Below are 21,723 nucleotides of genomic sequence, written 5' to 3' on the forward strand. Positions count from 1 at the left end.
TCCTCAGATTTGTTTATGCTATTTTCTCTTTGCTTTTTGGGTTTATCTCCGTTCTTTTGCTTCTCTGGTTGCGATTTTGGGTGAACGATTCTGACAGGGACAACAGTGGGCCTTTTATAAGGACACATTGTCGGAGGTCGGTCGCTTTCAAAAAAATTTTTACGCTGATCGAGTGTAAAAATGCGTGTATATCTGCGTGTATCCTGTCTGCACAGATTGTTCACGCGGATATACACGCGTTTCTGAACGGGTGTATACACGAGACTGTGTTTCCTGTTTCTATGGTTTGCAAGCTGATAGGTGACTTGGATGATGATATTTGTGTGAGTCAAGAGACAGCCCATGATGTACATGAGGATTATTTTTGCAGATTCTTTATGGATATCCAGGTTCTTCATCCGATCCATTTGCGTACAGTAATTGGCTGATGGAGATGCTAAATCATTTTGGGTGCCATCCTGGTCCAGTTGAGCTTATAGAGTACATGTATGCCCATCCCCCTCCTTCCATGCCTGGTGTCTATACCCCTACCGCGAGTATCCAGGACACTCCACTGCCGTCTATGCCTACGAGTCCGACGAGACGGCATGCTGCTTCTCCTCTTCCACGCCCACTGAGGAGACATACCTCGTCCCAGACACACTCACGCACACCCTCCCAAGCACCGTCACGTTAGGGCTCACAGCCACCATCACGTACTCCCTCAAAGCCACCATCACGTCAGGGCTCATAGCCACCGTCACATAGACAATCTCCCAGTCGCCGTGACTCCACCCGCAGCAGCAGTAGGAAGAGTGGGGGAGTGGAGGATGCGGCGGGTGCTTTGGTGGGGGAGGTAGTAGGGCACGCGGTGAGAGAGGAGATAGAGGGAGAAGAGTTAGAGGAGACAGTTCGGAAGAGGAGGAGATGAGAGAGGTGGAGGGAGTGATCTGCTATGATGTGACGGATAGGGGCGGGATAGTGATGGATGCGAGGGGGAAAGAGGTAATGGAGTACATGCGTGGGGTAGTATCAAACTTGTATAGAAATTATTTTATTAAATTTAAAGATCAAAATAGCCGATTAGTTGGGGAGTTGATAGAGGCTGTATATAGTCGGTACCCCAATCCCCCACATGCTACATTCGCGGATGTATGGGGAAGGACGCGAATAAGGGAGATCTTAAGTAATAAAAGATCTCACCTTAAAAAACTCGCGTACGATGATGGGCTAAATGTAGCTGCGGGTGGCTATCCTACCGAGAAACCTGCCACCACTGCGCACAAACGCGAGTGGAAGGAGGCAAAGAAACGAGCAGAGGGTGGCGTGAAGAGCAGGCAGCATGTGGAGGCACGACGGATCTAGATGGAGACCATTGGATATCGCATTTCGGATCTGGCGACGTCGAGTCATGGGAGGCAGAGTTCGTAAGTATCTTGCTACTTTATTTGATTGTTTACTTAATTCATTGATTCTATGATTGTTTTAATCTTACAAATTGTGTTGATTATGATACAGCGACGGGTTACCGGGAGGAAACCCACAACCCACGATACTGCGTATGCTCGTCGGCATAGCAGACGTGACACGTGGGCCATCTTCAGAGCCGAGGGACGTATTACGGATGCGCAGTTTGAGATGGCCATGAGACCATATGGTCGACAAGTACTTGAAAACTCTAAACGAATGATTTTGGTTTATTGAATTACATATATATATACTTATATACTATATATTACTTGAACAGGCACAAGCTGCTGATGATCCACCCGCCGCCACTACAGAGGGTGGACGTAAGCACTACTCATCGGACATTCCGACCGATGTGAGCTCATCTGAGCATGGAGGGAGCACCGAGTCATCATCTGGGTCTGAGTACTAAGCTGCTGATGATCCACCCGCCGCCACTGCAGAGGGTGAACGTGAGCACTACTCATCGGACATTCCGACCGATGTGAGCTCATCTCAGCATGGAGGGAGCACCGAGTCATCATCTGGGTCTGAAAAGTCATCATCTGGGGTGGACGTGAGCACTACTCATCGGACATTCCGACCGATGTGAGCTCATCTGAGCATGGAGGGAACACCGAGTCATCATCTGGGTCTGAGTAGTACTCAAACCCAGATGATGACTACTCAGACCCAGATATTGACTCGGTGCTCCCTCCATGCTCAGATGAGCTCACATCGGTCGGAATGTCCGATGAGTAGTGCTCACGTCCACCCTCTGCAGTGGCGGCGGGTGGATCATCAACAGCTTGTGCCTGTTCAAGTAATATATAGTATATAAGTATATATATATGTAATTCAATAAACCAAAATCATTCGTTTAGAGTTTTCAAGTACCTGTCGACCGTATGGTCTCATGGCCATCTCAAACTGCGCGTCCATAATACGTCCCTCAGCTCTGAAGATGGCCCACGTGTCACGTCTGCTATGCCGGCGAGCATACGCAGTATCGTGGGTTGTGGGCTTCCTCCTCGTAACCCGTCGCTGTATCATAATCAACACAATTTGTAAGATTAAAACAATCATAGAATCAATGAATTAAGTAAACAATCAAATAAAGTGGCAAGATACGAACTCTATCTCCCATGACTCGACGCCGCCAGATCCGAAATGCGATATCCAATGGTCTCCATCTAGATCCGTCGTGCCTCCACATGCTGCCTGCTCTTCACGCCACCCTCTGCTCGTTTCTTTGCCTCCTTCCACTCGCGTTTGTGCGCAGTGGTGGCAGGTTTCTCGGCAGGATAGCCACCCGCAGCTACATTTAGCCCACCTCTGCTACTAATAGTTACCTGATAGTTGCTTAGTCGGATATTGTTTTCCTTCATTGTTTTCCTGTTCCCTCCATGGTGGTCTATCAGATCTTGCTCTCTGAAATACTCCTCGGCCCCTAGTTGGAGCGGCCTGGTTTGCTGCAACCTCACCTCTGCCTCTACCTGCATAAGGTGTAGGCTGACCCCTGTTCTTGGGATTATACCAACAGAAAGCTGTCGTATGCCCATCCTTGTCACAAATTTCACAGAACTTCTTTTCTTTTGGTGCTGCAACAGAATAACCTATCTTTCTCAATTTACTTACCAAATCCTCCTCTTTGGATTGCTTTGCTTTGGTCTTGTGCTTTTTCTTTGTCTTCACCTCTTCTTCCTCACTGTCGGATCCTACTTCTGAATCCTCCTGCTCAGAATCTGATGCTGACTCTGGCTGGTCATCGGAATCCGAATCATTCTTTCTGGTGTGTTTGCCCTTGCAGCTGCCAAGTCTTTTCTCTACTCGAGCTGCTGCAATTACCAAATCATTAATTCCACCTGCAATATCAATGCTAGCCACTGCATTTTTCAGCCCACTTCTCAAGCCTTTCAGAAAATAACCGGCCAGCATCTCATTGGTGGGTCTCTCATTTCCCTGTAACCTTTCAACCAGAATTCTGAATTTCTGAGCATAGTCCTCTACAAGCATCTTCTTTTGTCTGATGTCTCGGAGTTTTCTTAAAATGTCTGTTGGAGTCTTTTCCTTCCTGAATCTCTGTAAAAAGGCTGTTCTAAGATCATCATATGTTGGGAAGTGTGGTATCCCATATTGGCTAAACCAACTCATGGCCTTCCCTTCTAGAGTTGCTGCAAATTGCTGCAATTTAACTGCATCATTGTACAACACAGTATACCCATTTGCTTCCCATTTTGTCTCAAACTGAGCTACATGACAATCAGCATCCTCCTTAGATCCTCCACTGAATTTAGCTGCTTTCACCCTAGGGTTGGGTAGTTGTTGAGCCATCGGATGTGGCTGAGGTGGTTTCCTAGGTCTTTGCCTGGTAGCCCCCCTTAATGGGTTGAACTGAAGACTCCTTCTAACTCCTGCAGACCTTCCTGTCAGGATTAGGGCGCCTAGAAGTCCCCCCACGAGCCTCCTCTCTGGTGCAACTGAACTTTCCCCCCCTTGGCCTACAACAATTTCTTCAGGGATTTGGTGTTCCTGATCATCTTCACCCTCGTCAGCATAATGAAACGGGTCAGGGTTACCAATTCGGGCCTGAGCCGTGGTATAGTAAACCCTTCCTACTCTTTTGTCCCCCTCTGACATTCATTTCCCCTCTAGTAACAGAACGGGACCAGCAGGATCGCCAATGTGGTTGGGGTCCTCAAACACAACACAACTAACTACTACTGACACAGCAAAGACAACCCCATTAAGCAACACTAACTTCAATTCCCACATCAGACTAAACACAACAGAGCATAGAGAACACAGATTGGACAAAGATTTTGCTAAAGAAAATAGAGAATAACAGAACAGAACTGAAGTACCATGATTGATTGATCAAGATGAATCATACATTGCTTTCTCCTTCTACCCTTCTTCTTGTTGTTGTAAAAGACGACTACAAAGCCCCTATAAATAGGCGACTTCAGACAGTTTAAACTGTTGTAACTAGAATGTCACAAGACACTAACAGATAATATCCGACAAACCAGATCATAACAAACTCCGACTGAGCAATAATCCGACTGAAAAGAATTCCGACTGAGCAAAGATACATATATCCGACTAAGCAACTATCAGGTAACTATTAGTTATTCTATCTGTAGTTCAACACCCACGCATGTACTCCATTACCTCTTTCCCCCTCGCATCCATCACTATCCCGCCCCTATCCGTCACATCATAGCAGATCACTCCCTCCACCTCTCTCATCTCCTCCTCTTCCGAACCGTCTCCTCTAACTCTTCTCCCTCTATCTCCTCTCTCACCGCGTGCCCTACTACCTCCCCCACCAAAGCACCCGCCGCATCCTCCACTCCCACTCTTCCTACTGCTCTGCAGGTGGAGTCACGACTGGGAGATTATCTACGTGACAGTGGCTATGAGCCCTGACGTGACGGTGGCTCTGAGGGAGTACGTGATGGTGGTTGTGAGCCCTGACGTGACGGTGCTTGGGAGGGTGTGCGTGAGTGTGTCTGGGACGAGGTATGTCTCCTCGGTGGACGTGGAAGAGGAGAAGCTGCATGCCGTCTCGTCGGACTCATAGGCATAGACGGCAGTGGAGTGCCCTGGTGGATACTCGCGGTAGGGGTATAGACACCAGGCATGGAAGGAGGGGGATGGGCATACATGTACTCTGTAAGCTCAACTGGACCAGGATGGCGCCCAAAATGATTTAGCATCTCCATCAGCCAATTGTGGATTGGATGAAAAACCTGGAATATTCATAAAGAATCTGCAAAAATAATCCTCATGTACATCATGGGCTGTCTCTTGACTCACACAAATATCATCATCCAAGTCACCTATCAACCATAGAAACAGGAAACACAGTCTCGTGTATACACCCGTCCAGAAACGCGTGTATATCCGCGTGAACAATCTGTGCAGACAGGATACACACAGATATACACGCGTTTTTACACACGACCAGCGTAAATTTTTTTTTGAAAGCGACCAACCTCCGACAATGTATCCTTATAAAAGGCCCACTGTCGCCCCTGTCCGAATCGTTCACCCAAAATCGTAACCAGAGAAGCAAAAGGACGGAGACAAACCCAAAAAGCAAAGAGAAAATAGCATAAACAAATCTGAGGACAAATCTGAGGAAGGAGACAAGGCAAAGGACAAACTGACTCACCTCTGAAAAAGTGAGTCTTCTTTCTTGGTCGGTTTCCTTCACTCGTGTGTGCTCCTTCTCTGCTCCTTGCACTTAGGTTTAGTGTCTGTTGGAAGAGGCGAAAACGAAAGAGAGCAGATATGTTAGTTCAAAATGTTTATTTGGGAAAGACGGGTTATTTTTAGTTTAAACAGGTCGTCACGTGTAGAAACACGTGTATGATAAATTAGCCGCGTTTATACACGCGATTTTAAGGATCTAGCCGCATTTATACACGCGATTTTAAGGATCTAGCCGCATTTATACACGCGATTTTCAGAAGTACCTGCGTTAATACACGCGATTTTTAGGAAATAGCCGCGTTAATACACGCAATTTTTAGGAAATAGCCGCGTTAATACACGCGATTTTTATTCTTTCATTAAAAACATATTATGATTTTGTGTTTTCTGGTTTGTACATAGGATGTCATCAACCTCCTCAAGCAGTTCTGGGGAAGATGAGACAATGCGTCATCGTCATCGCGATGTGTGGTTGGGACAACGGATCAAATGTATGTGTAATCGATGTTAAGGATGCATTGTACGAGCACGTCGAATTACCTTGAATCACATCTCCATGTATGGAGAATGGAATCAAACAGGTTTAGAGGTGAGTAGATGTAAATTGATGGTATTCAAATGACTCATGGTATCCAAATTAAATTAATGGAGTTGTAATATATAAACTCTAATTGAAGCAGGATGCAGTACCACACCCTAACATGGTGCCCTACGCGCGGCGAGAGCACGCAAAGCGTCGACGATGAGATGATGCTGGAGCTTCGGGATCTATTGTCAGAGATGAGTGGGAAAGGGATGACAATAGCCCTGCACCCCACGAAGTTGTGGAAGAGGAAGTGTTTGATGATATGGTGCGGAATCTTTTTAAGAATGATCCCAAAGGTATGGACGAAGATGATATGGAACAAGAGCATCTTTACAAGGCTTCATCGACACCGGTTTTTGAAGGGTGCACATTCTCTATTTTACGTGCTTCACTTGAACTACTCAATATACAAATAGTTTATGGATGGAGCAATGCAAGTCTTGACACATTATTGAAGTGAGCATTCTAACTTGCAATATTGAATTAGTGATTTAAGGTTTAGGATTTTGAACTAATTGATGATATTGGATGCAGGCTATTATCAAACATGCTTCCAAAGGGAAATAGACTACCCACCTCAAGAGACATAGCGAGGCGCTATGTGACATCTCTTGGAGGATTGGATTATGATCGCATACATGCATGCGTCAATGATTGCATTCTCTTTCGTGGGACACATAAGGAGACTCGACATTGTCCCACTTGCGGTGAAGCAAGGTATAGAACAGATGTGAAGAGTTTTGATGTACCTCGTAAAGTCTTGCGACACTTTCCTATAATTCCTCGCATCAAACACATGTTCAAGTGCAAATCCATAGCAGAGCTTATGTCATGGCATTCCTCACATCGATCGGATGATGGCATGTGGAGAATTCCCGCAGACACTCTTGCTTGGAAGCATATTGAAGATGAGTGGCCCAGCTTTAAAACAGAGCCCAGAAACTTGAGACTTGGCCTAGGTATGGATGCAGTGAATCCATTTGGTTTCAAAAGCACCGCATACAGCGTGTGGCCAGTTGTGTTGGTGAATTACAACCTTCCACCATCACAATGGCGATCAAGAAGGGACATCTTATGTTATCCCTTCTAATTCCAAGGAAACATAAAGTCAAGCATATGGATGTTTATCTCGAACCGTTGATTGATGAGTTGGAGGAACTATGGAGAGGTGTTGCGGTGGTGAACATTAGTAGGCCTCCCTCCTCTCGACACTTCGACTTAAAAGCAGTGTTGATGTGGACAATGCATGACTTTCCAGGATACAGCGATTGTTCTGGTAAGAATTCTAATTACCTCCCTACTCTAATACTATTGGCTATATTAATTATAAATATTGACTTTATTATTCTAGCTTTTATTTATATTTTAACAGGTTTGAAAACATCGGGTAAACATGCATGTCCTGTTTGTGGCCCTTCGTTAGTACATGAGTATGCTGACGGTTTGTGTAAGACCATATTCGATAATCATCATCGATTTCTCCCCTCAGATCATCCTAAATATGTTGCTAGTAAGAGTAACATTCCTCCACAAACACTTCGTGCAAAAGATTGGAAGCGTATTTGGGAGTCTACAAATATTCTTCCTCCAGATGGCATGAACAGGTATAGTAATGTTTTTCAATCTTGTTTTGTGTAGTCTCTAATTGGATTAAAGGTCACATAGAGCAATCCCTTGTGTAGGTACTCCATTTTTTTCGGCTACCATATTGGACCCTAAGATCAACCATCTTCTTGATCCCATGCACATCTTCAAGAATGTGGGATCTGGTATTTGGGAACATGTTATTGGTAAACGAGACAATGTTAGCGTACGTGAGGACTTGCGGGTCGCAAGACGTACGTGAGGACTTGCGGGTCGCAGGACGTATGCGTCAAGCTTGGCCACGAGAGGAGGGTGGGCACGTTCATCTTCCGCCTGCACCATGGATTATATCAAAAAAAGAGGAGAAGCAGGTAAAGCAGGCCATCACCACTTTGCGTACTCCCATTGGATGTATGAGATCATTGAAGGGAGCCTTTACAACCACTAAGAAAAGAGGCGTTGAGCAACTATATGGGTTGAAGTCCCACGATTGGCACAAGATGCTCCAAGTAAGTGTTTTCCAAGTCTTGTACGTTGAAATTAAATTTTGTAATGCCATAAACCATACATACATGTGCTCTTATGTGCGCAGTTCATACTACCTACTAGCATCGACCATTGTGCAAATAAGAGTTTGAAAAAATGTATTTATAAGATGGGCGAGCTTGTGAGGTATGTAAAACCCATGTCAGATCACCCTTCATTATACCTTGCAAAATGAACGTGCATGAGGTATAACGTACTATTTATTTATTTTTGAGATACGTTAGTTCCAAAGCAATTGATCCAGCCATGTTGGATGATGCGCGTGTTATGGCAGTGGAGGTGGTTTGTTTGGTAGAGGAGACTTTTCCGCGAACCATTCTCACAAGTCAACTACATCTCATTGTGCATTTAGTGGACAAAATCGCTTTATGTGGCACTGTGCATGCACGTTGGATGTTCTTCCTAGAGCGCTTCATGAAGACCTTAAAAGACTTTGTGAGGCAAAGTGCAAGGCCTGAAGGAAGCATGGCCGAGGGTTGGTTGATACAAGAGTCTCTTGTATATATTTCAGAATTTCTTGGTCAGGTGGACAACTCTTTGCCACGACTATGGAGCAATGAAGAGGACTTGAGAATGACCTCTATTGTGCCTCAAGGAAAAGGACAGAGTAAAGTAATTGACAGAACATTGATTGATGATCTCAATTTCACTTGCATCCTTAATAGTGATGTGATGAGCAGATGGGTTACAAGATATGAGGATGCAAAGACAAAAAGGCAAGCAGAAAGAGCTCTCTTTCAGAGGCAACATGGCTCTCGTAAGGCGTACCCTAAGCATCTAGCAACACTTCCGAATGATATCCATGTTGATTGGTTGCATGAGGAAATGGAGAGAGCAGAGAGCGACGAGGGGCTGCATATCACGGCGGAAGAATGGGAGTATGCACGAGGATGCATGTTGAAGGTACATAGAACTAATGTTTTGCATTAGTTATAAGTGATTTGCTTTTAATATTTATTCACATTGCTTACACAAATATTGCTTCTATTTTGGTCCAGTGCACTATGTTCAATGCTATATGGTGTGAAGGCAAGCGTTTTCGAACACAAAGAATTGATGAAAAGAGGAATACACAAGATTACGGTGTCATTAGTAGCTTTGAGGGAGCTAATGGAAAAATGGATGATTATTGTGGCACAATCCAAGACATATTTAGGCTTGACTTTCGTCGCTTCTTTGTGTATGTTTTGGATGTCAAATGGCAAATGAACATGGTGGAAAAAGGGCCTAATGCAACGATAAAACGCCATACAAGTGGCTATGTAACTATTGACTCTACAAAGTTTTGGCAAAAAAGAAAGATGGGCTCGTATTGCCACAACAATGTGAGCAGGTATGCATTTTTTTACTAATGTGTTTCATGTACATATATATCTAAGCTCGCGTACCCCTTAACTTTTGATATGCTAATTAATTACTGCAGTATGTGTATTTGAGTAGGTTATCTATCTACCAATGGTGCATGACATTAAATGGTGGTACGTCATCCCTATTGCACCACGTTCCAAAGTGATGTATAATACATTCACTGATATGGAGCATATGGAGGATGTAACAAGCCGCAATGAAGATGATGTCGAACATGTCAATGAAGATGTTGTGATCGATGATCAAGAAATAAGAGATGATCATGATAATGAGGATGAGCGTGCCATTTCTCATGATCATGAGAATGACCCTACCATTGAGGATGATGGTGATGTTGATGAGGATGATCAGGACATCGATACCATTATCAATGGACAAAATATCGATAGTGGAATAAATTTAATCGTAGCCTTACAAATTGATCAAATGGATATTGATGTTGATCGTTTGGCAAGGATGGATCTTATTGAAGATGAGATCGAACCCTAACCAATCCGTCACTATATCGTTCTAAATTGATGACATTTCTATTGTATGTGTTGTCTTTTAATTATCATCTCATGATTTATTTTTGAATATATTTCATTGTTGTAAATGCATGTAGTGGGATTGTGTAATGATATATACTGTAATGTACTATGAGATGGTTTAAAGAAAATAGTTTTTAATTTTGTAAAGGAATTCAGTTTTTCTTTACCAAGCATGTATTGATGCGTGTATTAATGCATGTATTGATGCGTGTATTATTGCCTGTATATACACGCGGTTATACACGCGCTGATAGATGCCAATATACACGCGAATTTAGATGCCAAAATACACGCGCCCGATTCTATTCAAATACATGCGCGACCATACACGCGCCCGTAATTTATCGCGTGTATGAAACGCGTGTATGGCAGCATTGTCTTGTAGTGATGTGTTGAAAATACTAGATCCTAATCAACCATTTGTGGTTGAAATGGATGCTAGTGACCATGCAGTTGGCGATGTGTTTCTTCAAGGAGGAAGACCGGTAGCTTTTGAGAGCAAGAAGTTGGATAGAGCTCAGCGAAATTATTCTACATATAAGCATGAGCTTTATGCCATCATTTATGCTCTAGGAAAGTGGAGACATTATCTCTATGGTTCTAAGATTGAGATTGTTTTTTATCTCATGAAAGCATCAAATGATTGACAACTCAAACTAATTTGAAAGGTCGTAAAGCTCGGTGAGAAGAAATCCTCCAAGAATTCAACTTTCAATTAAGGTATCGCAAGGGCCAATACAATGTTGTGGTTGATGCCTTAAGTTGCATGCCACAAGTCAACTTGTTGAGTTTCACAGAGTTGAAAAGTGAATTTTTAGATTAACTCAAAGGCAAGTGTGAACATGATTAGTCATATGTACATGTGTGGAAAGTTGTTACATACAGGGATCCCTCCCATTCCATAGTAGTGAGTGCAGATAATAGTTCCACACCCAGCTCTTCTCTTTCTAGGTACGAGCTTAATCATTGGAAGCATTTTTCCATCAATAATGGGTACTTGTTACACAAAGGAAGAGTGTGTGTACCCTTGGACTCCAACACTAAGCGCCAAATACTTTATGAGTGTCATGATAGTCCAAGTGCAAGTCATCCTGGAATTAGGAAGACCTATGCCGTAGTGAGAAGGCAATTCTATTGGCTTGGACTTCACAGAAGGGACATCCAAGAATATATTTTGCATTTTCAAAAATGCCAGGTCAATAAGGCTGAGCTTCTTAAAATAGGCGGGCTATTACAACCCTTAGAGATCCCTGATGGTAAGTGGGACAGCATCTCTATGGATTTTATTGTAGGTCTACCTACAACTAGCAAAGGCCATGGTGCCATTGGGGTTGTAGTGGACAAGTTGACTAAGATGTCTCGGTTTATTCCAACTAAAACCACGATGAAAACACTAGAGTTAGCTCGGCTTTTCATTGAGAATATCTATCAACTTTATGGGTTGCTAGAGCCAATATAGTCAGTGATAGAGATCAAAAGTTTAATAGTCCATTCTGGCGACGAGTAGTGTTCAAAAGGTTGGACAAAATGCTCAATATACGAGCACTGCCCATATCGAAGAGGGAAATGAACTGTTGTCCCTTCATTGTGCCATGAGCACAAATGATGGATTTCTTTTTTCCCTCAACATCATTTTCCTACTTATCGTCAAATACCACTATGGGTACTGATTTTAAGGTAAGAGTTAGACGGCATTAATGGCCGATATTAGAGGTGTGGATGCAGCTGTGATAGTGTCTAGTGTGGAGGTGGAGGTCTTGGAGGCTTGTGCAACCTGCCACTTATTGGTACAATCTTACCATGCCCCATGGTGTGGCAGAAGAAACATCGATTCTTCTCCTTGTACCATGTTTGCTCATTTTGGTTGGAGATATCCCCAGAGTGATGGTCAGATAGAAAGGGTCAACCAAGTACTCAAGGATATGCTAAGGCATATGTGAGTAAACGACAAACAAATTGGGAAGATTATTTATCAATTTTAGAATTTGCCTATAATAGTGCGAAGCATGTCGCTATAGGCCTTAGACCTTTCATGCTTATGTATGGCTTTCAACCCCAATCTCCAGTAGTAGCTGTGGGGTTAGCTACTAAAACGATTCAAAGAGTTACACATTTTCTACAAGATTATCATGATATACTAAAAATTGCTAAGGAAATGTTAAATGGGCCCAAGATTGTTACAAGAATTATGTGGATGAAGACTGCAGAGTGGTCACATTTGAGAAAGGTGACCAAGTATTTCTCAAGGTTCCTCCGAGTTTGGAAACTTTGAATATGGACAAAGTGCCAAAGTTGTCGTGTAGGTATTGTGGGACCTTTCACAATACTTAAGCGTGTAAGTGAAGTTGCCTACAAGTTAGCTCTGTCAAAACATTCCAAGGTTCACCCAGTTTTTCATGTTAGTAGTCATCTGTGGATATGACTAGGTGAAGATGTCAATGTGTTGGATACAGGTGTTCTTGTAAATTTAATTGAGCCTCCGGTGTTACCACACAAGCCAGAGCACATCTTGGATTTTCAAGAGAAGCGAGCTCGTCCTCACAAAATTAGACAACAATGTCTAGTTAAGTGAAAGGATAGACCGAAAGAAGGTTCTGGCAGGACGTTAGTACTCTCAAGACCCGATATCCTACCTTTGTTTTTGAGGGAAAAAACTCTTCCAAAAGGGAGAAGATCCTCCATGCGGATGCGAACTTGATGATAACCCGATCTTAAGTGAATATTGCTAATGTATTGCGCACCTTGATAAAAAAGCTCATCAACTTGCTGTAACAGATACTTATTCTTTATCGTGATTGCATTCAAACCACGATAGTCCACGCATAAATTCATAGACCCATCTTTCTTCTTCACTAATAAAATTGGTGATGCCCATGGCGAATTGCTAGGCCTAATGAAGCCCCTTGCGAGGTAGTCAGAAAGCTAACACTCTACCTCACTACCTTCACTAGCGTTAAGCCGACGGAGGCTTGCATACTGGTTTAGCATCCTTGAGCACTTCAATGGCATGCTAGACATTGTGCCTAGGGGCTACACCAAACGGCAAGTCGCTTGGAAACACATCATGAAATTAAAGCAAAAGACTTTGCAAAGAATTAGAAACTTGTTAAGTGAGCTTAGGAAAATTTTAGTTTGTTCATTATTATACATAGCACTAACATGTTGTTCACATATGACAGAATTGAGAGACTTAATACTCAAACTGGAATTACAATCACCACCACTAGCATCATCATGAGACAAAGCTGAAGAAGACATAAGCTCACGAATGTGAGCTTCATATGTGTTAACTTCACTTCGCAAAACAGCTCGTATACTTCTACATCATTTGGTTCATCCAAAGCATATATGTGTCAACTTCACTCGTGGATAGCTTGTATACTTCTGCATCGTCCGATGCATCCAAAGCACTGATTTTGCTTTGCAGCACATGTAGAGTTTCTCTGTCTGCCTTTGCGTAAGCTTCATGCTATCCATGGTAAACATATGATGGATTAATAGATGTTTACTTTGGAGCTTAGCATCTGTACACTTCTTCTGTAGAGTAGGGTCCTGATCTCCTTCTGCATCTGCACTTTTTCTTGTTTAATTTGAGAGAGTTTCCTAGCCTGCATATCAATAATACTCCTAAAATGTGTTTGTTCCCCTTCAAGGAGTTGTACTCTTTGTTTGATTTGTTGAAAGTGTTTGCAGCTATTCCTTTGTTTTATGGAGCTCTTCTCTGATATCGTCTAGTCCCTACTGAAGAGAAACAGCTTTGTCTACACATAGGGAGAAATATTTGGAAGTAGCATGTATCTTTTCCGGATTGATATATCTATTGTATACAAAAAGGAGAATTTTGTAGAGCACTGTTGTTGACCAGCTGGATCCAGAAGAGTGCCTTCATTGGAAGTTGTATGCTACTGCTCCTCCTATGTTCCTTCTGGTAGCACTTCCTTGCACTTGATTCTTCTTACTGCGCTTATCCTTGTTCATGAAACCAAATGCACCTCTAGCAGCCATTTGCGAACTCGGTGCACTTTGCAAAAATTCTTGGTGCATGAACTAAATAAACATACCAATCTTGGTTTTGAAATTAGGCCCAATATTCCTTAATTCTACCTTCAGCTGGATGGTACAGAATTCAAGCCCATGCAATTGGCTTCCCTGCAGAGGAATACTGATATAACCCCATGGCCTTTTTTGACATGTAAGTTACCTTATGTGTTAAGATGATCATTTCGATGATGAATCAAAAGTGCAATCTGTTGTGGGCGTCGTCTTTATGGTTGCTGAGCTTGTATTATTTAGCTAATCTTTTGGAGCCGAAATAGGACTCCGTGTCCTCCTTTGTAGCAGTGGGTACGTCAACTGCGCCTTGTAAGGGAAGATTGAAAGCTTGAGAAACATATTCGAAAGTGGAAAAGTTTCCATCTGCAGTTTTGATGCATTTGACTGTGCCTTCTAAGGGAAGATTGAAAACTTGAGAAACATATTCGAGAGTGAAGGCAAAGTTACCATCTACACTTTTGATGACTCCATTCTTTTGCACTTCCAGCAACTGTTTGAGAACTTCAGAGCAAGGTGGTATCTGATTCCATGGCATGGACACAAACTGTATAATAGGCCCACTTTTTCCAACCATGCCCTGTTTCTGTTAAGATTGACATCTATGGTTGTTGTTTTCTCATGGTTGATCTCGCAAGGCAAAGGTAGAGGTCTCATGAAGGTTGTCCTATTCTCTTCTAGCAAGTTTCATGGAGGTCTCATGGTTGATCTCGCAAGGCAAACGTAGAGGCACATGAAATGGAATTGGAAGAGGAGGAGGAGCAGGAAACTTGAGAGAAAGTACCTCCACTCAATGGCTGTTGATGAACATGATCATGCTCCTCGACATAAAAGAATTGTTTGGCTTGAGGGAGGATGAAGCTCTAGGTGCAGTGGCCGATGTCCTTGAAGCATCGCCCACTAATGGACTTCGAGACTATTAAAGGAACAAATGCCTTGCTACCATATGTTGAGGGCTTTGGTGAAAAACATAAAAGAGGGAGAGCCATCTTAGCATGGAGCCCCAGTCGTGCCAAAGGCCCAAACACCTTTAAAGCACGAGGTAGAGCCATCTAGCATGGAGCCCCAGCCATGCGAAAGGTCCAAAAACCTTTAAAGCACAAGGAAAGCCAAGGATTAATCAACCTCCTCCTTGAAAGCCTTGTCAAAGAAGATGATGAGAGATTGTAATAAATTTAAGTCATACATAATACTTCTTCATATTATTAATGCTAAATTTTCTTATTATATGTCATTTTTATTTCTATGGTGTTTGTATGTAGGGAGGAGAAATTGAGGTCGATAAATTTAGTATATATATATGTGGAGAAATTGAAATTGATAAATTTAGGACAAGGAGAAGGAAGCATGAATACATTTGGAAGAGATGCTTTTCTCACGTACTACATAGGGCTTCTTCCTTGCGTACTGTATGTATGTAGGGAGGAGAAATTGAGATCGATAAATTTAGTGGAGGAGGAGAAGGAAGCATGAATATATTTGGAAGATATGCTTCCTTCATGCACTACATAGGGCTTCTTTCTCCCTTGGTGGTCATCATATTCCATGCAAAGATGATGCCAAATAGAACAGAGGAGCTCGTGAAGTGCAGAAAGGCTTTATCTCACACTTTAGTGATGCAGCAAATTACAAAGATCGTAGAGAGAAGGTCACTGGATTGCCATCATAGTGTTTGGTTCCTCTATAAGGGAATTTTTTTTTGCTAAAGTGGAGATGGGACTAGACTAGCCCAAGGTTCTACCCCTAGGAAAGTGTTTTAGACCATAGAAACAACCTCTCTCTAGGGAACGACAACCCCAACAAAGTCCTTGAATACTTTGATGCTATAGGTAAGAAGCCTATATAAAATTCTGCATGAAACAAATTTTCTTTTGTCAATGGTGATTTTGTGCTAAAGACTACATCCTTTATTGAGGGGGAGCAAGTGATACAATGCCTACATGGGGCCTCCCAAGCACGTAGTAAGGGGAGGAACCCTACATGCATGGTGGGCATCAGACGTAAAATAAAGCTACCCCCACACCGCATTGAACCTTGGGTCCAGAAGGGGATGAGGGTTTTTTAATTTTTTTCTCTACATAATGTAGGGGCCCTCCCCTTGCTGCCTGGGAGGCCCCAAGGGCCATGAGCCAAACCATGCAAGCATTAAAAAGATGGCCAAAAGCCCCTGGCTTGATAGGGTGAGAGCAAGGGCATTTTGACACAGCTGAAATGCCCCTTGTTTGCATGACATGTTGCTTAGGGGGGCTCCGGCCTTCATTGGGCCGGGGCCTTCCACGCACCAAGAAGAGGCCCCTTGCATGCCCAATGGGCATTAGAAATAAACGATTTGGTTTTGAGTCAGCAACAAGAAGTCAGCAGGGGAGTGCTGACAGGTTCAAAGAGGTTCTGAGGCAAGGTATTTGAAGGTTGCTAACGTTGGAGGACATTTTGGGAACCTGGAGAACATGTATCTAATTGGGGTCATTAACAACTCAAGTTACAGTCAGCAAAACAACTGATCAGCTGGGTGTCAGCAGTAGCAGCTGAGAGCTTTTTTGATCAACTAGTTGTCATAGGAGGTTAGGTGAAGAGTTAGGAGTGAAGATCAGAGTTGTGGGAGGTCACGTCTGACCTGGGAGGATAATCGAAGGAGTCAGATGAAGGTCGGAGGATATCAGTTGAGTTATAATGTGCCTTGGAATTGTGATTTTGGTGTTCCTCGCATCTAATTCCAGAATAAATTCTTCTTGTGTTGTTGCTGGTAGTGATATAGAGGCCATCACCCAAGACCATCACATGTTTTGGGATAGAGTGTGTCGAAGATATGTGTTTTGCTGGTGTTGTGGTGCTAGCATACAGTGTCCTCTCTACGGTGGTGTGTTGGGACGAGCTATAGAGGCAGACTCCCCTGACGCATCAATGTTGTTGTGCTTTCAATGTCGTCCTCAACTTCTACCTCTTATAGAAATGGGATGAAGGCTGCTTCCTATAAGAGAAACTTAACCCCCACATCCTTAATCCCTTTGGCCCCTAAGACATGGTTCTCCATCTATAGTAGCTATCTGAGACAAAATGCATCTCACCGTAGCTATCTCAGACAAAATGCTTAACAAAATACCTCAAGCGCTTTCCAAAGGAGGTGGCATCATTTCCATAAAGATGAACTAGTAAGTCAAATTGAACCCATCGCTTCCCATAAGCATCAAGATGTACAACTTGTGGGCTGACATGTGTGTTCATGTTTTCAATTAGGTCAAGTATAGCACATCGCTATATCTCATAGCCATCCAAAGCACATCAATATTTTGCACGGAGATCTCAAATAGCTCATCATATATGTTGTTGTTGCACTTGGTTCTAGCGAGATGAATCGCAAAATGCATGGCATGCTTCTATAGTGGTGGTGGATCTGAAGGTGTGAAGGTGTGAGGGCTATGAAGCTAGGACGAGGGCTCACTAAGTAGGTGAGTAAAGGATATGAAGTTGTAAGGGTTATGAAGCTATGAAGCGAGGAAGAGGGCTCACTGAGTAGGTGAGTGAAGGATATGAAGTTGTACGGGCTATGAAGCTACAAAGAGGGCTCACAGAGTAGGTGAGTGAAGGATGTGAAGCTGTGAGGGCTATGAAGCTATGAAAGGGCTCACTCAGTAGGTGAGTGTAATGGGAGATTATAAGTGACCTTGGTCTTTTTATACTTAATAATGTTCTCTTTTAGAAAAAATTACTATTTATATTAGTAGCGATTTCACATATTATTAAGCATGATTAGTAGAACTTTCAAAATATATATCAAATTGAGATTCAAATGTTAAAGTTGCACAAGGAAGGCATTTCATACAACTCAAGGTGCTTTATGACCTTCTTCCTCCTATAATAATTCCATCGACTATAAACTTAGAGCTACTCGGTGTGCCATCTAAAAATAACTCTATGGGTAGCTTTAATGCATATAACATCTGCCATGACTCCACTTAGAACATACTCTCATGTCATGCCATGAAGATCCAGAGTACCATCTACCCATGAAAATTATTGGTGGTCTTAGTGCTCATTTCACCAATCACAGGATGCAAATCGCTTTACTAACTACCACATGTTGAAGAGTCCACACCACTTCCAACCTATCAGTTTCCATGCTGCCTTGCGAAGTTGCCTCCCGTCATGGCTACCCACATCTTTTTATCACTTTGCCCTACATCTCATTGTGGATCGGTCCCAAACTATACCACTTAATCTTGGCCGCTAAACTCATGGCATATCCTGGACGATCCACACTTGCAACAACTTCAACATTGACTTGGATGACATGAGAACACGGTCACCATTAAGAAGGGCTATGTTTAACCACTCCGTAGGTTTACATGGTTTCACCCGCCTAACATACCGTAAGGCACTTTGATATCTTACCCTCCCAAACATGCACTAAACTTTTATAAGACAACGTTGAAATATATAAACAACCTTACCATGTGCTTAGTATCAAATAGGGAAGTTTATGAACTTAGTGTACATAGTTACTTAGGACTAGTAAAGATTGGTCCATTTTTAAATTTGGCAGGCCTAGTGTGAAAATTAGTCATTTGTATATAAGTAATTTTTTTATAATAAACAATACACAATTATTCCCTTGTAATAGTTGTGAGTTCTCCTTCTTCCCTCTTCTTGCTTACTTGCATGTCATTAAATCTTGCTTGCTGGATAGATGCATGAATCACAATAAAAGCCAATCCCAACCAACTCCTCAAGTTGAATGTTCATACTTATTTCCATAGTTTGGTGTACTTTGGATATTAAGTGTAATGTCTCTATATGCTCTTAAATGTTTATGAGATCTTTATCTTCTTAATGTACTCTTAATGATATGTAGTTGAATTTAATTAAAATTTTGGGATAGAATGGGAGAGATCACAATTGTTTATGTTTTTTTTTTTTGGTGATTCTAAATGCGGTTAAAACGTGTTTATAAACGTTATGATTAGAATGCGAACCCGTAAACGCATTACCAACCGATCATGAAACGTGATTTTTTTCAATTTCTAGATCCTTTGGTTTCTGCATAGATAGAAACGCGGCGGATACCTTCTTATTTCAAAACGAAGGCGATAAACACCACCAAGATTGTGAAGGCAGCCATGGAGTGAGGCAAAACTCACTATGGGTTTTCAGAAGGACATCATCTTCTCGGATAATCAAGAAGCCATGGTCAAAAGGCACTCCCTTAAATCTATTCAGGAAGATAATATGGAGAAATTCATCCAATGGCGTTGAGGGTAAGGTAGTATGAGGTGGGGTTGAATGGGTTGGAGATGATGGGTATGGAGTGGGCATATGGCCATCTTGGCTGTGGGACGTGGTGGGCTGATGGGATCAGCAGGCGGCGAGTTGGCAGTTCTGTGGAAGCAGGAGGAGAACTGTCTTAGCTTGAGCTGAGATGAGAGCCACAATGGGGCCTTGCCCTAGGTTAACTGTCCCGCCCGTGCCGAAGCACCTCGGCCACAACGGTGAGTGTGTTGTCCGCACGTGTGAAAGGTGAAGACTCGTACAAATACTCGTATTTGCATGTGCGGTGGCACGTGCTTTCATTTTGTAGGAGTATTTCTTGCAAGGCCCTGCTTCTTCTCTTAGAAAATTTAAATCCCGGAATAGGCCCTTCCATGCTAATCCTATATCTTGGTCATATATGACATGTCAAACACCTTATCCTCCATCATCAATATGACTAAAACCTTTTTCCTTACATTCTGCATGAGAAGTGATTTTTTTTTTTTTTTTGTGTGTGGGGGGGGGGGGGGGGGGGGGGGGGGGTTGTTTACCTTACAGTTTTAACATTTTTTGTCGAACATTAGATTCAACAAAGGGTTAGGAAAGAGGGAAACGTACAGTGGGAGAGTGAGAAAACAGGGCAATCAACAAGAATATGTTAATTGAGATTACATTACATCACTTTGGGTAAAGAAAGAGATCACATTACATCACTTGGGCCTTCCTGCTACAAAGGTGGGCCATAACAGTGCATCCTGACATTTCAAAAGAAAAGGCATATGTGTATATACATAAATTTAGTCTGACTCCACTCCCTTGCACACATGGTGCTACAATAGCCATTCTGACATTTGGGCAATGTCATTGGGTGACTCCTGAATCTACTCAACGTGGACTTTGACAAGTGGTCAAATCAGTGTTCGAGAAACATTTTTTCACTAAGCCTTGAAACAGTCCTTTTCACCAAGGATTGAAGAGAAAATAGTAATTTCAAACAAACCATTTTTTGCTTTAATCTAAGTATATTTGGAGGCATCTTTCCTGCTCCCATGATTTTGAGGAGGATATTACAAGTTCCAGGCTAAGGGGAACCTAAATCCTGAAGCAAAGAACTTGGGTATCTACACCAATTGGTTCGAAGGCCAGAAATTTACCAAAGCTTAAACATCAACATTTGTAAACCATCGCTACTACAGCCAATCTACAGACCTGGGAGAATTCGGAGAAAAAATTATGTGAGAAGGATCTTTTCCCTTCCCATTTCCAGAGGGGTACATTAGCCAATCAAGATGCTTAAAATAGACTGCAATGACCTTGACTTTATAAATTCAATCTTGGTGGTTGATGTGAATCTCTCTACTACGTCCATTTGAACTTGATCTTGGTGGGTTCTTGCATAGGGGTTATGTGATAGTAAATAATTTCCAATGCTGCATGGAGCCAATTGTGTTCAAAATCATAGATAAGCAATAGCATAACTGACTGGCTATTAGGGCCTGATACATTAGTACTTGACTGCAATTCAACATGCGTGATATGGTGTACATGTGGATTAACAACAATGTCTTGTTCATAAAACTTTGGAAGCTAAGGATACAAAAACTCTCTAATAATTAAATCCTCTTACATTGTGGCAATGATCTGCGCATCAGTTTATTGACTCACACGAACGTTCTAGTCAACATAAGGCAGAGTGAAAGCCTACACAGGATGCAAAATATATCAGACGATCATCGAGAGTGCAGTTGCTTCTGGTGAAAGCATGCACCATTACTTTGTTACCCTATGGTAAATGTCCTCTGAATGTCTTTCATCTAAAAAGAAGCCTTTCAAGGTTTGTCGCAAATGGTATTACTATTGTGTAGTAAATTTCTGAGGTTCATGAGAAAGCAGTGCCAAAACTTGGGACCTATTTTTACCTGTGCACATCCGTGGGAGCCCCTTCACATAGAACCCTTCTCTGCCTTTGATCAACTGAGCTAGCTCCTTCACACAGAGTATCCAGTATTGGGCAGACCCACACTCAAAGGTACCTACTCTACATGCCAGGGCAATAATTGTCTCCAAACTTGTAGCTGAGGGCCTCTGCTCCATACGACGGCAAAGCTGCCCTGCCTCAACCTCCAGACCAAACACTTGAGATGTGGTCGATACCAGGCTCCCTTC

Source organism: Cibotium barometz, chromosome 20 (assembly GCF_041138505.1).
Source record: "Cibotium barometz isolate CiBa-2024 chromosome 20, ASM4113850v1, whole genome shotgun sequence".
Taxonomy (NCBI): domain Eukaryota; kingdom Viridiplantae; phylum Streptophyta; class Polypodiopsida; order Cyatheales; family Cibotiaceae; genus Cibotium; species Cibotium barometz.